Genomic DNA, 16,300 nt, shown 5'->3' with positions numbered 1-16,300 from the left:
GACGAGTCGATGGCTTCGGGCAAAAAGTCCTAGAGTCGGGGACTCTAAGTGGAAAGTCCTGGTGTCGCGAAACAGGTGGAAGTCTGAGTGGGTCGTGGAGCAGACATCCAGCATGAAAACCGGAAGCTTCGAGCGCTGAGCAAAAGTCCAGTTGGTCTGGAGGACTAGTTTGGCAATATGTATACTCTCCTGAGTGGAGCAGGTGAGTGCGCATTCCCGAGTGAGGGAACAGTAGGCGTCGGTTCGACCTAGGGTTTCTGGACGGAAATCCGAAGTCAGAACTAGACAGTCCGAAGGCTGTCAACTTATTTATTTGATATTCTTTGCTATTTGTCTAACTCTATTTTGCAGGAAACTAACAATTCTGCAGGATCAGACTTAGCCTTGATCGGTCGACCGAACGGCCAGTTCGGTCAACCGAACCTCAGTACAAAAGGATTATATTTCCATATTTCAGACCGGGTTGGATCAAGGGATCAGTTGACCGAACCTGTGGATTGGTCGACCGAACCAAGGATAAGAGTTGACCTGATCGAAGCCAGGGTGATCGGATCGGATGTGGAGGAGGTCATGTGATCGGTCAATCGAACATAGGGATCGATTGACCGATCCGCTTTGGGTCAAACTTGATCCTGAATTTTGAGGATCTGGATCAGATCTGAAAAGGCTATAAAAGGAGCCTTGGGCAGCACTTCGAAGACACCCAAAAACAGAACAACTTGTGCTCTAGTGTGCTGCTTCGAACACCTCAACAACGCTTTGCTATTCCAACAATCGACGACTACTTCCATCATCTTTTGTATTGTCAGTATAATCTTTCCAGTTCAATACTTGTACCTGTAGCTGCATACTTGTAAAGGATTTTGGAACTTATAGTGATTGCCCACCGTAAGGAATCAACGATCGTGGGTCTTGGAGTAAGAGTCGTCACAGGCTCCGAACTAAGTAAAAGAAACAGTGTTAGCATTGCTTCCGTGTTTACTACTTTTCCGCTGCGTATTACTCGAAAGTTTTTTCGAAATGAACGAAATAGCCACAAGCACTATTCACCCCCCTCTAGCGCTTTCGATCAAACAATTGGTATCAAAGTAGGGTCATTTCGATTTGATGCAACCACCAATCAAGCATATTTTCCATGGTGATTTTTAATTTTTTCGGAGTCGATCGGAATTGGTAGAATTATCGCCTTCCGATCTAGTTTTTACGTAATCGATTTTTTCCTCGAAGTTGATGCAATACCACTCGAGATCGTATTTTAATTATTAAATCCTGTACTACTAATCCAAGACCAAGTCTTAGAACAAGTTTTTTTTTTTTTTTTGTGAGATATTTTTATCAATGGCCCATCAAGAAGGTTACAACACAGTCTGCCCTCCGCTCTTAACCGGTGAGAACTACGGCTTTTGGAAGGGTCGAATGGAGTCATACCTACAAACTCAGTTTGAGATGTGGATGATCATCAAGACTGGGATCACTCTTCCACTCGACGGCTCAAGAAAACTGGTACCATGCGAGAACTAGGACGCAAACATACTCGAGAAAGTCGAGGTCAACGCTAAAGCAACCTACACCCTCCAATGTGGACTAACGAAGGAAGAGCTAAATCGAGTGGCCCCGTTCTCGAGCACCAAAGAGCTGTGGGAGAAACTGATCGAGCTGCAAGAGGGCACGTCCGACACGAAGGTAAGTAAGCGTGACCTACTTTTTAATAAATTATATAACATCAAAATGCAAGAAGGAGAGACAGCTAGCCAGCTTTACGCGTGAATTCAAGATCTACTGAACGAACTCCACGCGATCGGACAGAAAGTGGAGAACCGCGATGTTATAAGGTACGCGCTTAATGCCTTTCCAAGGAACATTTTGTGGGCATCCATGGTTGATGCTTACGAAGTGTCCAAGGATCTTTCTCAAATCAAATTAGATGAACTATTTTCTAAGTTTGAATTACATGAACAGACTAACGCACGCCCAGCCGAGAAAGGTATTGCTTTGGTTGCAGGTACGAGCAGACCCCGGGAACCAAAAATAAAGCACAGGACCGAACCTGAGTCTAAAGATGAATCAGACTCAGCAGATGACGAAATGGTCGCTGAACTTGTACGGAAAATGTGCAAAAAGAAAAAGACAACTTAAACGAACACTAAGGTCAAGACTGGAGTTACGTACTACGGCTGCAACCGGAAGGGACACTACAAACCGGATTGTCTAAACCAGAAGCAAGGAAGAAAGAAAGTGTTGAAGGCAACATGTCTGAGTCATCAGACGAATCCGAATATGACAAAGAAGAACAAGCAAGCTTCCTCGCTCTACCAGTACAAGCATATGTTGCTGAAATTGAGTCTGATACAGAATCCGAGAACGAATCGGAAGACGAGTCCGAGCGAAGCCACGGATCCGTATCCATTTTCGAAGGGCCTAACCCCACTGTAAGTTCTCTATTTGTCGGGACTCAAGTAGACAATTTACAAAACTTAGTTTCTTATTTGTTAAAGAAATTGGCTAAATCTAACATCCGGGTAAAGTCACTCCAAAAGGAGGTAACAACCCTTAAGGAAGCGATTAACTCGAGTCCTTTGACTGAGTTAGTTCAAATTGGAAGCTCAACTCGAGTCCAACAACTTGAGGAAGAAAATTCCAATTTGAAAACTCAAGTTAAAGAACTTAAAGACACATTAGAACGGTTCATGTTAGGTTCTAAGAATCTTGATCTGATTCTTGGAAAACAAAGAGTCGTTTATAATAAATTTAGACTTGGATTTAAGCGTAAACATAAATTTAAGTCGTATTTGTCAATTATAAATAGATCAAATAGAAACATAGTCTAAGCATGAATCCCCAAGTTGAACTTGGTTAATCAAGTTGGACTTGGACTATATTGAGTCCCCACGAATCAAATCCACTATCTTCATAGACCTTATCGAGACTATGATCCAGGGGGAGCCAATAGAAAGACCATTTTTTATCAACAGATAGAATTGTCTGATGCCTGCTTTTTATTATGCATGCTTAGACTAGGGTAGTTAAGGACCTAGGCATGATTTACACTTGACTAGTTAGACCTGTTGGGACTTTTGTGCCCGCTAGAGGGGGGTGAATAGCGTTTCGTCGCTCTCCTTCCGTTGTCTGCTTTGTTTTGATAATGTGCAGCGGAATACAAAGACAAAACAAAACACAATACTCATAACGCTAACACCTAGGGTTTATTTGGTATCCACCTCAAGAAGAGGTGACTAATCCAAGGATCCATACACCGAGCACACACCTCCACTATGAAACACTCCTTCTCGGTCGCAGCCGAAGGCGGAAAAGCCTTACACAAACACCTCATAACAAGAATCACTCAAAAAAGAAGAAAATACACAAGTGTATAAAATAAAACCTCTCCTTGCTTGATCTTGCTGATGTAGGTTGCCTCTTGAACTTTGGAGATGCACCCCAAGAGCTTTCAAGAACTGGCGGTGAAGATCGGAAGAAGCTCGGTGAAGATTGCACAAAAAATCGTCGGAAGAACGCAAAGTTCTGGCGAAGAAAACGCTCCACCCAGACTTTATACAATGCTCCCAATCGATCCAAATTATCCCAATCGATTGCCATGTCAGCACCCAGTAATCCCAGCCATCCATCGCCTGTAATCCTACAACGGTCGAATTCCCAATCGATCGACCGATCGATTGGGACCATCTGAATTGATCGGCCGATCGATTCAGATGCATTCTATTCTCTCTGGAAATGGCTGGATCGATCGGCCGATGATCCAGCTGTTCTCATGACTCCTCGCGCGAGAACTCCAGGTCCCAATCAATCCACTGATCGATTGGGACTCCCAATTGATCACCTGATAGATTGGGATGTCTTCTGTGCTCGCGAGTGATGCTCCCAATCGATCGAGCGATCGATTGAAGCCATCCCATACTCACAGCACTTTCCAATCGATTGACTGATCGATTGGAGCTAGCCTGGTTCAATCGATCGCCAGATCGATTAAACGGCCTGGACTTGACTCAAACTCAAGTCCAAAGTCTCCAACCCAACTCCTGGTCAACCGTGACCTGTTGGGTCTCTACGCCTAGCATTTGACCACACCCGACTAACCTCGAACTAGCCTTCTAGCCTCCTCCATCAGCCTTGCGTCCCTCGGATATCTCCCCATCCTTCATGCCTTACCTTAGGGAGGTTCCTTCAGCCTCATCCTGGTTATCGAGTTCTCCTTGCCAAATCACACTAGGACTTACCTTGCCAAGACCACATGTTTGGACTTATAACCTTTGCCAAGATCACACTTGGACTTTCCATCTTTGCCAAGATCATACTTGGACTTACAACCTTTGCCAAGATCACATTTGGACTTTCCAATTGCCTGGCTCCTCACCAGGACTTTCCCTTAGCCTAGTCATACTAGGACTTTCCAATTGTCTGATCTCACTTATCAGGACTTTCACCACCAAGTCTGGTCAACACTGACCTACTTGGATTTTCACTCTTGCCAACCTTCCTGTTGGGCTTACCTTTGTCTAATCTCCAATTAGGACTTTCCCAGTCAAGTCACCTGTCAACCTTGACCTACTTGACTTCTCTCTTGCCTAACCTCCAGTTAGGACTTTCCTATTGCCTAAACTCTAGTTAGGACTTACCCGGTCAAGTCTCCGGTCAACACTGACCCACTTGACTTATCTTCTCATCAACCTGGTCAATCCATTGACCATCTCTACAATCGGACGATTGCACTAGCAATCTCCATATATTGTCAAACATCAAAACTCAAATCCCGACTCAAGCTTAATCAAACTGGTTAAACTTGACCTAGGGAAATTACCCCAACAAGACCTAGGAGTTAAAATAAGGGAATTAAATATTCAATTTCTTTAAAAGACTTTATCTAAAAGTGGTGGATGATCTCATACCCAAGAAGGCATAGTGCCTCGCCACAGCCTGGAAGCCGACATTTGAAATAAATATTTAATTAATTTATTTTAAAACCTGAGTCTAACTCAAATGTAAATCAATCCTTAGAGGGAATTTAATTGAAGATTTAAATTAACCATCTTACAAAATTAATAAGGTTCCCTAATTGATAATTTTAAAAAAGGGTGAGATGAACTTAGTGTTGGTTAGTCCTAGAAAAACGTACCGGTTTCACTGTACAAAAAATTTTTGTACAAGTGTCGAACCTTTCCTTAAATAACATATTATGTTCTTTAGAAGTTAAATTAAGAATCACAGACGGAACTTAACATCATTGATTCCAAATTTAACTTATCCGTTCTTAATGATTTAGATTTGAATCGCAAGCGGAACTTTGTTGGTTGCTACTCGGAAAACCTAGAGGTTCCACTGTACAAAAATTTTGTACAGAGGTTTGAACCTTTTCCTAGCTACCATGTGTTCTTTTAAATTAAATTTTGGATCGCCTGCGGAACTTAACACGTTTGATCCAAAACTTAATCTATTCGTTCTTTTAGGTTTTGACTTGGGTCACCTGCGGAACTTAACACGTTCGACCCAAATCACCTTAAGTTATTAATTCCATTAAATATTAATTTCCATAATTGGTTCCCAGTACTGACGTGGCGAGGCAGATGACCTTCTTGGATATGGGAGCAACCACCACCGACTAGACAAAACCTTTTATGGAAAGCTAATATTTAATTTCCTAAAATAACTTTAGGTTAACCGAAAAGAACAATCAAATCACAAGGGAAAGAAAAATAAAAGAACACTATATCGAAAACAAATTCGAAACTCTAGAATCGCATGCCTCTTGTATTTAGTATTATTTCCAAAAATAACTAGTATGATGCGGAAACAAAAATGATTAGTTATACCTTTTAGAAAGACCTCTTGATCTTCTACCGTATTCCTCTTCTAACCTCAGACGTTGTGTGGGCAACGATCTTCCGAGATGAGAACCACCAAGCACCTTCTTCTTCCTTACAAGTTTCGGCCATCAAAACTTCTCCTAGGATGAAGAGGTTCGGCCACCACCACCATGCTCCAAGGGATGCTAGAAAAGAGGCTTCTCCTTCTTCTCCTTCTTAGATCCGGCCACCAAAGCTATCTCCACCATGAGAAGGTTTCGGCCACACAAAGGAGAGGAGTGGAAAGAAAGGGCCGGCCACACCCAAGGAGAAAAGAGAGGAAAAATAGAATAGAGTCGTTAGCCTTGAAGCCTCCTCTACCTCCTCTTTTATAATCCTTGGTCTTGGCAAATAAGGAAAATTTAATAAAAACTTCCTTAATTTTTTTGCCATTGAAAAGGAAAATTTATTTAATTAAAATAATTTTCTCTTTTCAAATTATAATGGCCGGCCACTCTTCTCCCCAAAACAAGGAGAGTTTTAATTAAAACAAAAATTAAAACTTCCTAATTTGTTTCTAGAAATTTATAAAAATTTCTCCAATAATTTTAATCCCTTCATGATTGGTTAATAAAAAGAAATTTTATAAATTAAAATATTTCTTTTAAACATGTGGATAATTTCCAAAAGGAAAGTTATCTCTAAAATTAAAATCTCCTTTCAATCTACAAATAAGGAAAGATATTAAATCTTTTCTTAATCTTTTAGAAACTTAATAAAAGAGAATTTTTAATTTTTAAACTTTCTTTAAATCATGAATATAATTAAAAGGAAAGTTTTTACCAAAATTAAAATCAACCTTTTAATCTACAAATAAGGAAAGAGATTTTAACTCTTCTCTTAATCTTTTGTAGAATCTTATAAAAGGAAGGATTTAAATTTTTAAACTCTCTTTTTAATTATATTATCCACATAAGAAAAATTTTGAAATTAAAATTCCTTTTTATTTTAATAGGGACGACCACATGAATTCACCCATGAACATACCCATGGCCGGCCCTAGCTTGGTCTCCAAGCTAGCTTGGCCGGCCCCTATAGGATGGGTAAGAAGGTGGGTATAGGTGGGTATAGTACTCTATAATTAAGAGGCTACGATAGGGACCGAGAGGAGGAATTGATTTTGGTCTCCCGATAAAATTAAGCATCCCGTGCTCGCCCCGAACACACAACTTAATTTTATCAATAATAATTCATTCCACTAGAGAACTATTATTGAACTACCGCACCAATCCCAAATTACATTTTGGGCTCCTTCTTATTACGAGTGTGTTAATCTCCTTGTATTTAAGATAACAAATGTCCACTAATTAAGTAAGTTACTGACAACTCACTTAATTAATATCTAGCTCCAAGAGTAGTACCACTCAACTTCATCGTCATGTCGGACTAAGTCCACCTGCAGGGTTTAACATGACAATCCTTATGAGCTCCTCTTGGGGACATTCTCAACCTAAATTACTAGGACACAGTTTCCTTCTATAATCAACAACACACACTATAAGTGATATCATTTCCCAACTTATCGAGCTTATTGATTCATCGAACTAAATCTCACCCATTGATAAATTAAAGAAATAAATATCAAATATATGTGCTTGTTATTATATTAGGATTAAGAGCACACACTTCCATAATAACCGAGGTCTTTGTTTCTTTATAAAGTTAGTATAAAAGAAACGACCTCAAATGATCCTACTCAATACACTCTAAGTGTACTAGTGTAATTATATAGTTAAGATAAACTAACACCTAATTACACTACGACCTTCCAATGGTTTGTTCCTTTCCATCATGGTCGTGAGCCACTGTTTATAATTTATAAGGAACCGATAACATGATCTTCTGTGTGTGACACCACACACCATGTTATCTACAATATAAATTAATTGAGCAACTACATTTATCATAAATGTAGACATTTGACCAATGTGATTCTTATTTCTAGATAAATGTTCATACCAAAAGCTAGGCTTTTAGTATACACTCTAACAATCTCCCACTTATACTAAAAGACTAAGCTGCCATATCTGCTGCCATACATCTGATTCCCAAGTCTTTCAAAAAGCTCTTGCCTTAAGGACCTTAGGTTATCATCTGATGCAATCTAGGCGGCAACAACTTCTCCTCGTTATACAATTTCTTGTATTGGGTAGTACTTGCGCTCTATTGTGTTTTCTTGCCTTATAGACTCATGATTTCTTCGAGTTTGTTACTGCACCATTATTATTACAATAAATTGTAATAATCTTTGGACAAACTAGAAATCATATCTAAGTCTATCTTGAGGTAATTAAGTCATTCAGCTTTTATGGCTACCTCAGATGCTTGCCATATACTCAGCTTCTATGGTGGAGTCCAGAAAAAACACCTATGCTTATCACTCTTCCATAGTTATGACTTTTCCTCCTAAAGTAAACACAAAACCCCGAGGTCGACTTATTATTGTCCCTATCCGATTGGAAGTCAAAACTCGTGTAACCCAGGACCAAATTAATCGCCTTGTAAGCTAGCATATAATCTCTAGCGCCTCTAAGGTAATTTAATATATGCTTTATGCAGTCCAATGTCCTTGTCTAGGGTTACTTTGATATCTCGCTAACTATGCCCTTGGTAAAACAGATTTCTCGCGCATAGCATACATTAGGCTTCCGATAGCCGAAGCATAAAGAACTGCCTTTATTTCCTTTATCTCCTTTGATGTCTACAGAGACATATCTTTAGATAAAGTTACTCCATCCTAAAAAGTAAGAAACCTTTCTTGGAGTTTTGCATGCTTAAAACGAGCAAGGATTTTTCTGATGTATGAAGCTTGGAATAAGTAAAATATTCTTTTCTTGCGATCCCTTATTACTTTGATCTCAAGAATATATACATTCTTCCAAGTCCTTTATATCGAATTGTTTGGACAACCATACCCTTACTTCTGACATCATTTTGATATTGTTTCCAACTACCAAAAATGTTATCTACGTATAGTACAAGAAATTCCACCACGCTTCCATCACACCTTTTGTATACACAAGACTTATCCAGTTACTAAATGAATCCAAAGGTCTGGATTACTTTGATAAACTGGATGTTCCAAGACCTTGAAGCTTTGTATCAGTCCATAGACTGATTGAGCTTGCACACAAGATGCTCTTAGCCCTTTGCAATGAACCCTTCTGGTTGCTTTATATGGATGCTTTCTTCAAGACTTCCATTAAGGAATGCTGTCTTGACATCCACTTACCAAATAGATAAAAGAATCCGGATAGACTTAAGCATGGCTACCAGTGAAAAAGTTTCCTTTTCCATCTAGCCTTGCTTTGAAAGTTTCTACCTTCCTGTCTATCCCTCTTTTCCTATTATAGACCTTTTTATACCCAAAGGCTTTTACACCATTTGGTGGTTCTACAAGCTTCCAGATTTTATTAGAATACATATATTCTAATTCTGTTATTCATTACTCTTTGCCGAGATATTGTATCTTTATCTTGGAGTGTTTCGTCATATGTCCGGAAATCAGGTTCATGTCCTCCAGGGATCGAGTCCAAAAACTCTCCCAAAACATGAATCTTTTTAGGTTGCTTAACAACCCTCCCACTACGACAAGGCACTTTCTGCAATTGTGTATCATTTGTGATACGTGTTGCAGTTTCCTTGTGATATCTCATCTTGTACAGTTGGTACTAGATTAGACATGCCTTTTAATATTTCCTTAAGAACAAATTTTCTTATGGGCACATGGTTTATTACATAGTCCTTTTCTAAAAATCGGTCATTGATGCTAACAATGACCTTCTGATTTTTAAGACTATAAACCTACTTTCATTTCTCTAGGATAACCCACAAACAAGTGAATTCCTGTCCAACTTATCATTGTCTCTCTTCAGCATATGTGCTGGACTACCCGAATCTGAATATGCTTCGAAATAGGCTTACGCCTATTCAGCAATTCTATATGAGTAGAGAGTTCTGACTTTGGAAGGTGCTATATTCACTTCCGTTTCCAGAGTATATCCTAAAAATGATTTTGGTAATATTCTAAATAACTCATCAATCTACTTATTTCCATAAGAGTCCTATACATTCCTTTTTCTACACCATTCTGTTGGGGTGTACCAGGTGCAGTTAGTTGGAATTGAATCCCTACTTCTAATAAGTGACTCCTAAATCCTCCCAAGAAGTACTTGCCACTATGTTCTAACCATAGTGACTTTTACTTTAACATTTCTCCGCATCAGCCTTGTACTATTTGAACTAATCAAAGTACTTAGTCTTGCGGTACATTAAGTAAATTTATTTATATCTTGAATAGTTGCCTATAAAATAGACGAAATATTCAATACTACCTCTTGTCTGGATAGTCATAGGATCACACAAATCAGAATGAACCAATTTCAATATATCTTTGACTCCATACCCCTTAGACTTAAAAGCTTCTTGGTTATTTTTTTTTTCTTCCAAGTAAGACTCACAGGTTGGAAAGATTTCCTCTACCAATGAACCCAAAAGTTCATCAGCTACCAATGAATCCTACTCAAGTTAATATAACCTAGCCTTAGATGCCAAAGATATTAATGGTTCATTTCCGAAGGTTGCTTTCTCTTAAAATTAGAAGATGTGTTACTAATTTCCATTTATTGCATCGTGGGAGTTATTGGATTATAAATTGTCAACCAACATACCAGAATAGATAACTTGCCTATTTTTCTTGATAACAACTTTGTTATCAAAATAGACACAATATCTATTCTATAATAGTTTAGAAACTGAAATCAGGTTCTTTCTAAACTTAGTATGTAAAGACAATTCTTAATAATCGAAATTTTATTCCTATAAAAAAAAATAATAATAAACATCTCCCACTGCAACATCTACCATTTTTACAGTAGTGCCCATGTAGACGGTGTTTTAATTTTCATTTAGTTGCCGGGTTTCCTGGAACCCTGCAATGAATTGCGGACATGATTAATGGCATCTGTATCTACACTTCAGGTTCTGGTAGATAACACCACTAAACATGTTTCAACTAATGAATTAAATACACTTATATTGTTCTTAGTTCTAAAAAGACAGTCTACCTTAATGTCCAAGTCCTATTTCCAATCATTACAATTGGGATTACTAAGTCCTTCTTATAGTATGACTACTAGGGGATTGACAAACATTCTAAGAATCACAAAAAATATTTGGTTAAGACCAACTCCTTAAAAATCCCATGAATTTTGTATGCCACGTTAGTGTGGACGTATACAAATTCAAAGAGGAAATTTTATCATTTAATTTTATTATCTCGTCAACATTATTTTATGATGAATAAAATTAATAGTTGATCTATCTTTAATCAAATATTTGATCAAAACTCTAAATTTAAAATAATATTGATTCCTCTAACAATACTATTTAAATTTACCAACACCTCAAAACACCGTGAATTTTGCATGCCACGTTAGTGTGGACGTATACAAAATCAACATTTGTAAGAGGAGGGTTTTACCCATTAACTATCTTGTCAACGTAACTTTATGACAAATAAAATTATCTCAAACACCGTTAATTTTGTATGCCACGTTAGTGTGGACGTATACAAAATCAATCATTTGTAAGAGGGGTTTTAACCCTTTAATTTTATTATCTTGTCAACCTAGTTTTATAACAAATTAATAGTTGGTTTCATTTGGTCACACAAATAATAGCAGTGACTTCCGATGGGGAGGATACTATTAGATGTGTCTAAGTGTATACCATTACTTGACACTAAGTCCATTAATAAGATTATGCCCCTTCCGTTGGGGAAGATCACACGCTCTTAATTAACTTCCTATAGTCATCCAAAAATGGAAGTCTGTTCTAGTGATCTGCAAACAAGCTCATCCGTTATGGAGGAAGGCACTCAGAGCCAACGCGCAAGCTTGTTTGCATCACTTACAAACAAGTAATGGAGACCATGGGATTTACTTAAAAATCCCTCTCCCACTTAGTTATTTATAAATGAGGAATTTTTAACTATGCTAGCCTACTAAACTTGTAAACTAACATGCACACACAGCACAATATAAAAGCAATAAATAGAAAATCTAATTTTCAACTATTATGGCTTTTATCTCTAGTTGTCCTCCGTGTGTTGTCATCCCAAGCTGCTGCCATATTTGGCCACCGCCACCGGGTCTAGCTGTCGCCTCCATCTTGCTCCTAGTTCCGCTGCGCCTCTGGTCCTTAGAAAGTTCCACGCTTTGCAAGATTCGATCGGCGACATAAATAGAATTTTACATTTTGATCCTATATTCCATAAAAGGAATGTACATATATCTAGATCAAAAATAAAATCCTAATAAAACTAAATACAGCTCCTGCTGTATTTTAATACAATCATGCACACACATATAAATGCCCTTGACATGTCCAAGGGTCCAATCATACATATAATAATTAAAAGCCATAATAGTTAGATCCTGCATCCACAAAGTTAGCACATCCTACTATTAACCTGCTTAAATTATGTATGACATGTGCATAATTATCCTAATATCAAATACACAGAGGCAAAACCCTAGCTCTGATACCAATTGTTGGTTGCTACTCGGAAAACCTAGAGGTTCCACTGTACAAAAATTTTGTACAAAGGTTTGAACCTTTCCTAGCTACCATGTGTTCTTTTAAATTAAATTTTGGATCGCCTGCGGAACTTAACATGTTTGATCCAAAACTTAATCTATTCGTTCTTTTAGGTTTTGACTTGGGTCACCTGCGGAACTTAACACGTTCGACCCAAATCACCTTAAGTTATTAATTCCATTAAATATTAATTTCCATAATTGGTTCCCAGTACTGACGTGGCGAGGCAGATGACCTTCTTGGATATGGGAGCAACCACCACCGACTAGACAAAATCTTTTATGGAAAGCTAATATTTAATTTCCTAAAATAACTTTAGGTTAACCGAAAAGAACAATCAAATCACAAGGGAAAGAAAAACAAAAGAACACTATATCGAAAACAAATTTGAAACTCTAGAATCGCATGCCTCTTGTATTTAGTATTATTTCCAAAAATAACTAGTATGATGCGGAAACAAAAATGACTAGTTATACCTTTTAGAAAGACCTCTTGATCTTCTACCGTATTCCTCTTCTAACCTCGGACGTTGTGTGGGCAACGATCTTCCGAGATGAGAACCACCAAGCACATTCTTCTTCCTTACAAGTTTCGGCCATCAAAACTTCTCCTAGGATGAAGAGGTTCGGCCACCACCACCATGCTCCAAGGGATGCTAGAAAAGAGGCTTCTTTTCTCTCCTTCTTCTCCTTCTTACATCCGGCCACCAAAGCTATCTCCACCATGAGAAGATTTCGGCCACACAAAGGAGAGGAGAGGAAAGAAAGGGTCGGCCACACCCAAGGAGAAAAGAGAGGAAAAATAGAATATAGTCGTTAGCCTTGAAGCCTCCTCTACCCCCTCTTTTATAATCCTTGGTCTTGGCAAATAAGGAAAATTTAATAAAAACTTCCTTAATTCTTTTGCCATTGAAAAGGAAAATTTATTTAATTAAAATAATTTTCCCTTTTCAAATTATAATGGTCGGCCACTCTTCTCCCCAAAACAAGGAGAGTTTTAATTAAAACAAAAATTAAAACTTCCTAATTTGTTTCTAGAAATTTATAAAAATTTCTCCAATAATTTTAATCCCTTCATGATTGGTTAATAAAAAGAAATTTTATAAATTAAAATCTTTCTTTTAAACATGTGGATAATTTCCAAAAAGGAAAGTTATCTCTAAAAATTAAAATCTCCTTTCAATCTACAAATAAGGAAAGATATTAAATCTTTTCTTAATCTTTTGTAGAAACTTAATAAAAGAGAATTTTTAATTTTTAAACTTTCTTTTAAATCATGAATATAATTAAAAGGAAAGTTTTTACCAAAATTAAAATCAACCTTTTAATCTACAAATAAGGAAAGAGATTTTAACTCTTCTCTTAATCTTTTGTAGAATCTTATAAAAGGAAGGATTTAAATTTTTAAACTCTCTTTTTAATTATATTATCCACATAAGAAAAATTTTGAAATTAAAATTCCTTTTTATTTTAATAGGGACGACCACATGAATTCACCCATGAACATACCCATGGTCGGCCCTAGCTTGGTCTCCAAGCTAGCTTGGCCGGCCCCTATAGGATGGGTAAGAAGGTGGGTATAGGTGGGTATAGTACTCTATAATTAAGAGGCTACGATAGGGACCGAGAGGAGGAATTGGTTTTGGTCTCCCGATAAAATTAAGCATCCCGTGCTCGCCCCGAACACACAACTTAATTTTATCAATAATAATTCATTCCACTAGAGAACTATTATTGAACTACCGCACCAATCCCAAATTACATTTTGGGCTCCTTCTTATCATGAGTGTGTTAGTCTCCCTGTGTTTAAGATAACAAATGTCCACTAATTAAGTAAGTTACTGACAACTCACTTAATTAATATCTAGCTCCAAGAGTAGTACCACTCAACTTCATCGTCATGTCGGACTAAGTCCACCTGCAGGGTTTAACATGACAATCCTTATGAGCTCCTCTTGGGGACATTCTCAACCTAGATTACTAGGACACAGTTTCCTTCTATAATCAACAACACACACTATAAGTGATATCATTTCCCAACTTATCGAGCTTATTGATTCATCGAACTAAATCTCACCCATTGATAAATTAAAGAAATAAATATCAAATATATGTGCTTGTTATTATATTAGGATTAAGAGCACACACTTCCATAATAACCGAGGTCTTTGTTTCTTTATAAAGTTAGTATAAAAGAAACGACCTCAAATGATCCTACTCAATATACTCTAAGTGTACTAGTGTAATTATATAGTTAAGATAAACTAACACCTAATTACACTACGACCTTCCAATGGTTTGTTCCTTTCCATCATGGTCGTGAGCCACTGTTTATAATTTATAAGGAACCGATAACATGATCTTCTGTGTGTGACACCACACACCATGTTATCTACAATATAAATTAATTGAGCAACTACATTTATCATAAATGTAGACATTTGACCAATGTGATTCTTATTTCTAGATAAATGTTCATACCAAAAGCTAGGCTTTTAGTATACACTCTAACACTTAACACTATTGATTCAAATCCACCTATGTTATTAATTTCATTAAATATTAATTTCCAAAATTGGCTTCCAGGATTGCATGGCGAGGCACATGGCCTTCTTGGATATGGGAGCAATCACCACTGCTTAGACAAAGCCTTTTAAGGAAAGCTAATATTTAATTTCCTTAAATAACTCTAGGTTAACCAAAAAGAAAAATCGAATCACAAATTCGAAAAAAAAAACACAACTTCGAAACAAATCCGAAAATTCTAGAATCATATGCCTCTTGTGTTTGGTATTTCCAAAAATAACTATACAAAGAAAACTAGTATGATGCGGAAGACAAATACTAGATATACCTTTATTTGTAAGCAAATAACCTCTTGATCTTCTACCGTATTCCTCTTCTTATCCCGGACGTTGTATGGGCAACGATCTACCGAGATGAGAACCACCCAAGCCCTTCTCCTTTCTTCCAAGTTTCGGCCACCTTCTTTTCTTCAAGAGATGAAGAACTTAGACCTCCAACCAATCTCCATGGGATGCTAGGAAACAAAACCTCCTCCTCCTTCTTCTTCCTCAAGTAAAATCCGGCCACCAACCAAGCTCCTTGAGAATTTGCTGCCGGCCACAAGAAGAAGAGAAGAGGGAGAATCTAGGGCCGGCCACCAAGGGAGAAAAAAGAGGAAGAATAGAATAGAGTCGTTAGCCATGAAGACACCTCTACCCCCTCTTTTATAATCCTTGGTCTTGGCAAATAAGGAAATTTAAATAAAAAACTTTCTTAATTCTTTTGCCATGAAAAGAAAATTTTATTTAATTAAAAATAATTTTCTCTTCTCACATTACATGATCGGTCACATTAAAGCTATAAACAAGGAGAGTTTTAATTAATTAAAACTTCCTAATTTGTCTTTGGAAATTTATAAAAAATTTCTCCAATAATTTTTCCCTTCATGGTGGTTTGTAAAAAAAAAATTTATAAATTAAAATCATTCTTTTAAACATGTGGATAATTTTCAAAAAGGAAAGTTATCTTTAAAAATTAAAATCTCCTTTCAATCTACAAATAAGGAAAGATATCAAATCTTTTCTTAATATTTTGTAGAAACTTATAAAAGAGATATTTAATTTTTAAACTCTCTTTTAAATCATGAACATGCTTAAAAAAGGAAAGTTTTCTTAAAATTAAAATCCACCTTTCAATCTACAAATAAGGAAAGATTTCAAATCTTTTCTTAATCTTTTGTAGAAAGCTATAAAAGGAAAGATTTAAATTTCAAACTCTCTTTTAAAACCATGATATCCACATAAGAAATAATTTTAATAAAAATCTCTTTTTATTTTC

The sequence above is a fragment of the Zingiber officinale genome, chromosome 2B (assembly GCF_018446385.1).
Source record: "Zingiber officinale cultivar Zhangliang chromosome 2B, Zo_v1.1, whole genome shotgun sequence".
Taxonomy (NCBI): domain Eukaryota; kingdom Viridiplantae; phylum Streptophyta; class Magnoliopsida; order Zingiberales; family Zingiberaceae; genus Zingiber; species Zingiber officinale.
The sequence above is the reverse complement of the archived record's forward strand: the minus strand, read 5'-3'. Positions refer to the sequence as shown.